The following is a 9346-nucleotide window of genomic DNA, read 5'->3' as shown; positions in this document are numbered from 1 at the left end:
TCTGAGTTTTCTAACATTACAACTGAAACTAATCCTAACTATACAAAGGTTTTTCCTGTCTATATATGTATATCTGAAGAATCCCAATGAGAGGTGGTGATCTCTCAAGAACATGGTGTTCTATTAATTGCCAAGAAACTACTGACAGCAAGTTTGGGTTTTGATAATCAACTCAAACAAGATAAACTTGTTCAATATTGTATAGTAGGAGCCTCCTTTCTTGGAGCTATTTATATGGTCAGTCTCTTTTCATAGGCTTCACCTGAACTAGGTTTTATCTGGTATCTGCAGTATGTTGGTGGAATTCTCCAAAGAGAGGCTTTTGCGTGCAGGTGAGTGTTAGCCTTATCATGTCATGGATTTCGGGGAATTCTTTGGGTTAGGACAAGTTTCTAGTGGCAGCTAAGGATACTGGGTTCATTTCCTAAAGAGTTGAAGCTGCACAGGCTAAGTGTGTTGTCAAGTCTTAAGCCAAGATAGGCAGGAGTGGGCTCTCACTACAGCTCCACTACCAATCGGAGAACCGAGACATTGTAATGCCAGTGGCCGAGGCCAGGCAGGTCCACAATGGATTTGGGCATACGATAGAGAAACTGTGGAGCTGAAAAGTGTGCCATTCTTGTTTAATAGATTCTTGCAATGGCAGATGAGCAGACAGGTAGGGGGAAACTTCTTCTCAGGAAAAGAAACAGCAAAAAATGGCCCCTCACAGTGGTGAGCAGGCAATCCACAATCTCTCCTGAGCGGGAGCACCCATAGCCTTATATAGGCTATGCACAGTGCCTCTGCCAGTGCTCACGCACTAATCAAGCAAAGTGCTTGCAGCCGGTAAAACAATGAGCAAGCCTAACACAGCGGCTTCCCCACAGACAGGAACCAGTTTTGGGGATGGAGCTGAGGAAGAGGTAGGGAAGAGCAGATTGCCTGGGACTAACCGACTCGGGTCTGCAGTGAGACCAACTCCAAGGCCCTACTAGCTAATGTCCGGGGTTCCTAAGGCATGAATATGCTCTACCTTGGGTTAAAATTGGAGAGGGCTGAGGGTTCTGGTAAAAGATAACTCTGCCTGAGGCTGAAATGGACAGGAGAATAGTCATTGTCTGACTTTTTGCAAGTTACTCAACTTGTCTTAGCCTCAATTCCCTCGTCTGTAAAACTGGGACTAATAATACCTGCCTCATAGGTATCCCATCATAGATTAAAAGAAAAAGTTTTATGTGTAAAAAATTTGCAAATTGTGATGAGTTATACATATGTAAATTATTATTACTAACTGGGGAGAAGGATGGCAGTAATTTAGCTGTGCAAATCTCCGCAGCATTTAAGATGAGATGAGTATAATTCATTTGTTTGAAATGAAAGGAGGTAGATTTATACTCAGGATATAATTACAAGATTTGTAATCTGGTCAGCATACTTGCGTCAGAGAGATACTGTATTCTTATTTGCAAAAAAAAATGCATGGTTTTTAAAGAGATCATGTGACAGATTTGTTTACTTTTTAATCATTTCATGGGCAATATGGTTTATATTAGGGAAGCTATGATTCATAAAAGTACAGCTTATGATTTACCAGAGTCAAGAATAACCATGTTAGAGTTTTGAACGTTGTGTGTTGTTCAAGACAACCACTAAGGATCACATACGAGAGGTAAGAGTGCTTGCTTTTTGCCATAAAGCAGCATTGGGGCAAATACCATTGTATTTGTTGTAATAAACCACGTTTTATAGGCAACAGGTCTAGCTGACTTATAGCCTAAATTGTGTGAGGTTGTGCTGTCAGGCTGGCTCTAAAGGGATTTGGAAAGATTTATGAGGTTGAGTGACAGCTAGGGTGATTCTTGAAATTGACTTTTTAAGGTGTCATCTTGGTGAATGACAGGTTATGCTATACTAAAAAACAATTCTCATAAGGAGTTTGTCTTTAAATGGCAATAAGGCTGTTCAGTGGGAAAAAACCTAATTATTTAACGAGAGATTGCTATATTTTGGACATTCCATGAATTTAATTGGTTCTGAGCATGTGGCCTGACTTCCCCAGCCATTCAGAATCCCTTCTACCCCCAGCCAAAGACCGCAGGTTCCTTCAAGCAGGGTTGTAATCTACTCGCACTACTTAAAACATAATTTAATCTTAATTTGTGTCTTTTCTAACTGTTGCAATTAATTTTAAGACAAAGAAATCAGTTTTGCTTCAAAGAAGGAAAGGGAGTAGAAAGGGGGTGGGAATTTATTCCATGGTCTTGTTAGATGAGCTTTTTTACCAAGCACCCTGTCCAGGGCCCCCCTGCTCGCTCCTCTCCTTAGATAAATCATTTCATCTCTATCTTCCTCTCATATTTCAGACCAGTCAGCTAGTCTCACAAAGGCTGCCGGCATTCGAACTTAGCATTTTCAGGTTGAATAAGAAGCATTTCCCCCAACTTTTATTTGCTGTTAAATACAATATTATAATAACTTTAAAGAACATTTTAGAGAAAAGGTCTAAAATTTTTCTTAACATAATTGTTCTTTTGTGCTTACTTTTTATTATATTGTTGATTCATTTGTTTATCTGACAAATATTTATTAAGAGGCTCCAACAGCCTAAACTCTGTTCTAGACACTGGAGATATTAGCAGGGAACCAACCAACAACTCTGCCTTCATGGGGTTTTTATCTGAATATAGGGAGAGATAAAATAAATATTATGTGAGATGATGTTAAACTCTAAGGAGACAAATAAAGCAAGGTAATGATTGGGAACGTGGGGTTGGGTGGGGGAGCTACCAGTAGCTTTTCTATCTTCTTCCAACCACATGCATATTCTTATGCTGCACTCTGTAAGACCGTATGTCCTTCTCCCCTCGAAATGCCAACTCCTCCTTGCCAGAAAACTCAATAAATGTTCATTTAGTGATGTGGTCTGAACTTTATTTTTTCATAGCATCCATATGTCATTTAAAGCAATAAATACCAACAAGACACTTGATACTAACTTTTACATGGAGAAAGTCAGAGAAAATAGATAGGAAAGATCAGAATGCATCAAATAATACCTTTGAATTGAAATTGAAGTATAACTATATTTTCCAGAATAAAATATATTTAATGAAAAAAAATTAGTAGGTATAAGCATGGTTATCCAGGAAATTGAGATAAAAGAATTTGTTACTGAGAATGAATGTTGAGATTTATCTAGACTGGTGGTTTAAATGGACTAAACTTACCAGGGACTCGCTTAGCTTTGTATCAAGCTATCTTAAGTTACAAGGTTGGTTGGCTGAAGACACAGCAGCTACTGCAGCAACAAAGATTTTTTAGCATTTGATACTCAGCGCTGAGCATTTAGGGCACAGTTCTGTTGTTTTCTTCTGTGGATTAACTTATCTCTTGTTTTAAGCAGTATCAGCATTTACCAAATGAGTGAGTTAGGGTTACATTTAAGAAGATACTTATTTACCTTGGCCTCCTTTACTTGGGGTTGCTAAAATACACTTTACGCATGTTTGCTAGTTGATCTCATTTCCAGTTCAGGAATCAGCTCTGATATGAACAGTGATGACTCGCAAGTGTGTATCCTCACACTGCTCTCTTGAATTTCAGTCTTGTGTATTTGACTTCTTTCTAGACCTAAACTGTCTCTCTCTTTGGGACACAAATGAAAAGATTTGAAAGTCAAACATATTCTCTTGCTACCTTTCATTTCTGTTAAAATTGTTCTTCCACGTATATTCCTTTCCTTAAATAATGATTATCAATGACTCATGGCCAAATAGAAAACTTGGCATCTTCTGATACAGATATTAGATGCTTGACTTCATGCTTGCTTTGTAGGTAATGGACTGAACCCACTGCATGCTCACTGATTTTTGACCTTGATCCTGTTCATCTGAAGATTTTGCTTTATGCATCTTCCTCATCTCTCATTGAGCTAGGTAGAAGAACTAGAATCGGAATAATCAATTTAGAAGGGATTATTTAAGCCAGGGATCAACAAATTTTTTGGTAAGGGGTCAACTATATAGTAAACAATTAAGGTTTTACAACCATATGATCTAACTACTTAACTCTGCTATTGTAGCACACAATAGCCATAGACAATATATAAATTAATGAGTGTAGGCCTGTGAGCTATAGTCTGCTGATGCCTTGTTTAGACCATAGCGTTGGATGAGATTGCCTATGGCAATAGAGTAAGAAGGCTAGGGAGCTCTGGAGAGAATCTGGAGGAACATTGTTATTGAAGTAATTTGTTTGGGAAAATAATTCAGTAAAGGAGAATGAGGCAGAATAGAGAACTAGAGAAAAAAACTAAGATATAGATGTGTCCTACAAGTCAAAGTAGTAGTATATCTCCATCATTGTCATAGGCTAAGGAGAAATGAAGTAGGTTGTGTTGAAATCTGTGTGAGCTTGGACATAAGCCATTCTGACACCAAGTCACTTTGTGACAAAGGTGGACAGAAAACTGGAACTGAGGTAACATAGGCTGAAGTTCAATTCTGGGGCCCAGGCCATTCAAGGAAGATTAAGGGTAGAAGGAGGAAGTAATCATTTCAGGGTATTTAAGACCCAAGTCTTGCTTGGTATACACAAAATATCAATTCTAGACAGCAGATTTTCTGTGTTCTAAAGCGGTAGAATTGTGAAATATATGGCCTTATTTCTAATCCAAAACTGTGGATATATGCTCTAAAATCATATGGACATTGACTTCTCAGTAAGTTATCCTGTGAGACATCACTGTCTACTTTCTGGTGGGGAAACTGAAAATAGTTTCTAGAAAGCTTGACATCATGGATAAAACCTATTAATCAACTAACCCCTAACTGTGCCCCCTCAAATTTTCCCCCAGCCCTGCTTATGTGAGGGTGAGGAGGGCAATCAGACAATTTGAGAAAATAATATTTTTTTTAGGAGAGAAGGGGAGATAGTGAGACAGATTCCTTCATGTTTCCCAACCGGGATCCACCCAGCACCCCCCATTTGGGCCCGATGCTAGAATCAGCCAAGCTATCTTCCATGCCCAGTGCCACGCTAAACCAATCAAGCCACTGGCTGTGTGAGGGGAAGAGGGAGAGAAGCAGGAGAGGGAGGGGGAGATTAGCAGATGGTCACTTCTCCTGTGTGCCCTGACCGGGAATCAAACCTGGGATGTCTGCATGCCAGGCCAACACTCTACCCACTGAGCCACTGGCCAGGGCCAAGTAGAATTTAATTCATGCACTATATCTATGAAACCCTTTTCTTTTGTCATCATCTAAGAACATGGTTGTACTTGCCATATTTAATTAGAGATAGATTACAGTAACATAAATTCACTGAATTTACTTTTAAAATGTTTTTACTTTTTGACTATGCAAATACATCATTCATCCTCAATATATAAAGACTAAAATAATCTCACATGATTTATAGTTTGGAAAATAAATATTTCTGTACATAGATTTTACAAATGCGTTTTTAAAGAAAGAGCTGATGGCATTCACTGGGAATCTTATCTCTACATTTTACCCATCATTTATATGACTGCATTTTTCAATTAAGCCAATGCTTAGGATGGAAGTCTCGTTTTCTTCTTCTCTCTTATTTTTGATGCCCTTACACTTTCGGGACATAGATTTGAAAGATTAACAACCTCAGAAACATTTGGGGGCTTAAATCATAGTACATGACCAAAAAAAAACAGAGAAAGAAAGAAAAATAAGAAAACCTATGACCTTGCTACCTTTTTATTTCAGGAATCCTGCTAGAGAGTTCTTGGAAAACACGGGAAGTGGATTAGTGTCACAATCCAAGGTTACTTGAGAGACACCGAGAGGCCTGTGGCCGCTCATTTAGCCTTTTGATCAGTGGGAGTAAAGCCTGGTACTAAAGATTTCACCTCATTTGTGGGGCTCTCTGACCACACCTCTCTAATTCTTTCCTGAGTGAATTTGTAATTTGCCTTTGGTTTCTGCTTTTAAAACAACCGATTGTGAGGGATCAAAGAGGAACTGGATAATGACAAGGAGGAAGTGGCAAGTTAGTGACATCTTTGTGGAAGGAATAGTAACTATACACAGTGTGATTACTCAAAAGTAGTCTTCAGAGAAGCGACTATAGAATAAATTCCTGTACAACAGACTTTAAGAGACTGTCCAAGTATCTTATTTATTCTTTAATTCTCATTCAGCCATTAACCCACTCTACGAAACACTTGGTAAAAAGGAAGTATAACATACAGATTGAGATTTAAAGTCAAGCAGAGCTGTGTTTGAATTTCTGGCTCTACCATTTACTAACCGTAGTGAGTTGAATTGAGGCTCCAAAAGATATCACCACTGGAAACTTCAGAATGTGATCTTATTTTGGGATAATATATATATATATATATATATATATATATATATATATATATATATATATATATATTTTTTTTTTTTTTTTAGAAAGAGAGACAGGAAGGGAGAGAGATGGGAAGCATTAATTCGTAGTTGTGACACCTTAGTTGTTCATTGATTGCTTCTCATATGTGCCTTGACCAGTGTTGGATAAAGGGTGGTCCAGCCAAGCCAGTAGTGATTGCATGCTTGACCCAGTGCTCAAGCTGGTGAGCCTGTATTCAAGCCAGCTATCAAACCTGGGACCTCAGCATCCCAGGTCAATGCTCTACTCATTGTGCCACCACCAAACTAGAATAAATCTTTGTAGATGTAATTGAGGTAAGACTCTTAAGATGAGATCAGCCTGGATCAGGGTGGGCCCTAAATCTAACAATGAGTAACCATATAAGATACAGAAAAGGACAAGAAACAGATATACAAGAAGGCCATGTGAAAATGGAAGTAGAGATGTGAGTAATGCAGCTCCAAACCAAAGAATATTAGGCTGCAGACAGCCACAAGAAGCTAGGAGAGAGGCATGGAATGGTTTCTTTCTCAGGGCCTCAAGAGGGAACCAACTCTATTAACATCTTAATTTTGAGACTGCTAATCTCCACAACTATAAAAGAATACATTTCCATTGTTTTAAGCCACCAAGTTTATGATAATTTTGTTACAATGGCCCTAGGAAACTAATTCGCTAACTCTATGACTTTGGGTTAACTAACCCTCTATATCAGTGGTAGTCAACCTGGTCCCTACCGCCCACTAGTGGGCATTTCAGCTTTCATGGTGGGTGGTAGCGGAGCAACCAAAGTATAAATAAAAAGATAGATTTAACTATAGTAAGTTGTTTTATAAAGATTTATTCTGCCAAACTTAGCGAAAATCTGACATAAAGTACTTGGTAAGTAATTATTATTATATGCTTTATAAATTTTATAAAGTAAAGTTACTTCCCTACTTTATAAATCACCATTACTGTGAAACTGGTGGGTGGTTAGAAAATTTTACTACTAACAGAGATACAAAAGTGGGAGGTAGGTATAAAAAGGTTGATTACCCCTGCTCTATACCTCAGTTTTTGCCTCAGTAAAATGGAGACGATAATATTACCTACTCATATTGTTATTGTGAAGATTCAATGACATAACACATGTAAAATATTTAGCACAAAATCTGGCACACAGTAAAAGCTCAGTGCATGTTAGCAATTATTATTAAGGTGCTTATGGTTCAGGTTTAATTTTTTAATGTGATTATTTGTGTAATTGCCATTCCTGTCTTTTCTGTTTGGGAGACCTTTTTTAGCTTTGAAACGGAAAGAAGAAGGAAAGAGAAGAGCTATCATGCAGATGAATTGCTCCTCCCAGTAGTGCAGGCTGCAGAAACCATATGGATCCCAGAACCTCTGCTCCTATGATAAGAACATAGTATACATTCCTCAGGAGGCTGATGAAGACTTGGTTAGAGCAGTAAGGACTTGTAAATACTGTTTACAGACTCTAGTGCACTTTTATCAAACTGCATCATTTATGTCTCTCCAAGTTTATGGGAACCCCAATAGTCCTCCAGGGCGAACATGTGTAGAGGAAAAAAAAAATCCTCAACATACCTAGTCTTAAAACTGCTTGGGGAACTGTTTCTTTAACTAGGTCTTTTATTTAACACCTTCAATAACATCTTAAAAATGTCTCCATAAAGTTTTCAAAGATTTGTGCTAGATTTATTTCTATCTTTTTCTTTGTTATTTGTAGGTTGCATCTATTTTTTAATTATGTTTGCTAAAAAGTTTTTTTTGTTAATGAATGGTTTTATCCAATGCTTTCACTGCATCTACTAAAGTGATCATATCTTTGTTCTTCCTTAATCAGTTAATATGGTAAAATACATTTATAGATTTACTATTGTTGAACAATGTTTGTAGTTCTGGGATACACTTAGTTTTGTTACTCATTCATTTAATAGGTAATCATTGGATGCTCATTTATGTTCCATTTGGTGCTTAAGGTGTTGGGAAATGTAATGGAAAAATAAATAAGTGGAAATTACTACCCTCATGGAGCTTACATACCAGTGTTTTACACACAGCTGGATTGAGTTTGTTAAATTTTGTTCGTAACTTCTGCATCTGTGCTCTTGAATAAAATTGGCCTGTAACTACAGTTTCTTGTATTTCTCTTGTCTGTGAAATTAAAAACTATTGTAGACACTGAGTCATAAAGGGGCAGTTAACCCGAAGTCATACAGCTAGCCTATTGGAAGAGCAGCTGCCCATCCACCTGGACTTGATTTACAGCTTCTCTTGCTCTGATCTTCACTCAAAACTGACAGTCTTACAGGTATTTTGTAAATGAATTGAAGTAGCACACTTAACTATGATATGAATTGCCTCCAAATAAAAAAAGGCCCCCCCCCTTTTTAATAGAAGGTGGTGATAGATATAGCAACTCGTTTTTCTGCTCAGAGGGGAGGGATATCTCAGTATGATCTAATCACCCCAGAAACTCTACTGAGGTGATGTGTCCCTGAATTGCCGTGGGGTTTATCTTTCACCTTCTGGTTTGCATTATCGCATGTTTTCTTCGATTCTGTGTCCATATAATTAGCAACTCTTGCACTTCCTTTGGTTTATAAGCTATATTCTTCCAGATTTAACTATATACATCCCCCCTTTGAACACGATGAGATCTGACCTGCATTATGAACTTGGTGGCAACAGGGAGTATTCAGGTTCTTGGGGGAGAATGAGAACCACCTTACAAGGCAAGAGCCTCAAATGAGGTTATTATAAGGTATACAAAGCAGGAATGCATCATTTTCTTACCTGTTCAGGGCAGGCTCCTTGTACTGGCAAGAGAGTCTTAGAATGATTTGGTGGTGATGGTAGTGGGGTTAAGATTCTCGGTGTCTTCTGAACCCAAGCAGATACCCTCATTTCAAGTTTCGAGTTCCATGCTTACCCAATCAATGCCCTAACTTTTACATTTGAGACTTAG

This window comes from Saccopteryx leptura, chromosome 4 (assembly GCF_036850995.1).
Source record: "Saccopteryx leptura isolate mSacLep1 chromosome 4, mSacLep1_pri_phased_curated, whole genome shotgun sequence".
Classification (NCBI taxonomy): Eukaryota; Metazoa; Chordata; class Mammalia; order Chiroptera; family Emballonuridae; genus Saccopteryx; species Saccopteryx leptura.
Note: the sequence above shows the minus strand (reverse complement) of the source record.